Consider the following 2,033-nt stretch of genomic DNA (forward strand, 5'->3'; position numbering starts at 1 on the left):
TTCAAATGAGACATTAATCCGAGGTCCTGACTCTCTGTGGTTATTAAAAATCCTATGGCAATTCTCGTAAAGAATAGGGGTGTATTTCCGGTGTCCTGGCCAAATTCCCTCCGTTAGCCCTTATCATTCACTCCTAATAATCCCCATCCTTTGAGCTGGCTCTATCACTCTCTCTCCTCTTCATCTATCGCTGGTGTGTGGTGAGGGCACTGGCACCGTTGTTCTGTGACTGTGGTTCAAGTGGATGCTGCACACTGGTGGTGGTTGAGGGGAGATCACCCTGATATGATTGTAAAGCACTTTGGGTGTAATACATAAGAAAAGCACTAATGTTTCATTATTTAATTTATTCATTCATTCAACATATGATTAAATTTTCCAGGTGTACACATCCTCACAAATGCACTTCACACTTGTTCTGTGAACCAGAATAAGAGAGAGAAAATTATGTGTTTGAGAGAAAACAAGTTAGCTAGTCCAAAGGTCATTGTGTCTGTAAGTCTTGGTGTGTTTTAACTCCCCTGATATTTCTTTTTTCTTTTTCCTATTTCACATTTTACCTCAAAATATTAAAAAAGTAATGCAATAATATTTTACACATATTTTGATAGATTTACAAATACATATTTGGAGTTAATACACAGGGCATTAGTAATAACAAAAAAATTCAGTATTAAAATAAAATATATAATTTTACTGTAAAATATATTATATACTACACTCTTAATATAGCATGTTCATTAAATATTACAACTTTTTTTGCATCAGGATATTTGATCATGTAATATTCTGACATCACTCACATATCTTCTCGATAAGACATTGAAAGTCCTTCTGTTGCTTGGTGATGTAACAATCCAGAAGTCTCTAGTCCAGTAGAATCCATGTTAGAACTGCCTCTATTTGAGTGCTTGCTCTAAATCAGTGTTGCATCCTTATGTTCCATTCATGCAGTGCATCATCCCAAGGCCAAGCGTATAGGCATCCTGGGAATTCATAATATTGGCATGGTGCAAATTTGTATTGGTCAGTCATTTACACCTCTCTGTTTCTGGAATCCATAAAAGAAAAACAGTGAGAGTGAGTCTGTCAGCTCTGTTTCTTTCTCTCTGTGTGAATTTTTCAGTCCAGTTAGTGATCTGGCTGCTCCTGGATAAACAGCATGAATCACAGTATATCTGGGGGTGTGGGTGGGAACTCCTCTGAACCCTCTCATGCCACCTTGTGGTGTTTAAATAACCTGTTTTATATAGTATTTTAGCCACTAAATTTACAACTGCATATATGAGAACCAATATAAATGATTTCATATATCAATTTATTATGTGTGAGAACTTAATTCAGAAATCACAGTCTAGCATTAATTAAATATACACATTCAAAGATTCAGACTGCGCTTTAACAAATTATTGTCATTTAGCATGTATATACAAATGTACAAGGGAGGATGTTATTTTGTTTCACTTGTAGTGTAGAGGTGGTATAGTTAGTAAATCATACTTTGAATTATTCAGCATAATTTATACGATAAACAATTACAAAATATCATTCAGAGAAACACTTTGATGCTTATTTGTTGTGCTTCTAGCAAATGAAGCCTATTATCTCCATCTAGTGGACGTTTTTTGTTACTACACAACTAAAATCAGTGTGGCTAGTACACTGTGCTGAACATCATCTAGAAAATCAGTGTAAACTCAAAAGTTTTTTTTTTTTTTAAATAAATAAATAGTGTCAGTTTTTCCATAGGACATTAATTTTGTGACCTCAGAAACATTTTGTGTATATATACACACACACAGGTGCTGGTCATATAATTAGAATATCATGAAAAAGTTCATTTTTTTATTGTAAATTATTTTTAAAAATGAAACTTTCATATATTCTAGATTCCCTACATGTAAAGTAAAACATTTCAAAAGTTTTTTTTTTTTTTAAATTTTGATGATTAGAGCGTACAGCTCATGAAAGTCCAAAATCCAGTATCTCAAAATATTAGAATATTTACATTTGAGTTTTATTAAATGACCATC

The 2,033-nt window shown here is 33.2% G+C and overlaps 1 long non-coding RNA gene across 1 annotated transcript; it reads right to left on the reverse strand.

The window, feature by feature from the left end:
* Positions 1–332: 332 nt before the first annotated feature.
* Positions 333–1,524, reverse strand: LOC125273276. The gene is made up of 2 exons (XR_007186035.1): positions 804–1,524; positions 333–418 (listed from the first exon to the last, which is right to left on the reverse strand). It is a non-coding gene; the product is annotated as an uncharacterized LOC125273276 (long non-coding RNA).
* Between the last annotated feature and the right edge of the window lie 509 nt (positions 1,525–2,033).

Source organism: Megalobrama amblycephala, linkage group LG8 (genome assembly GCF_018812025.1).
Source record: "Megalobrama amblycephala isolate DHTTF-2021 linkage group LG8, ASM1881202v1, whole genome shotgun sequence".
Lineage (NCBI taxonomy): Eukaryota > Metazoa > Chordata > Actinopteri > Cypriniformes > Xenocyprididae > Megalobrama > Megalobrama amblycephala.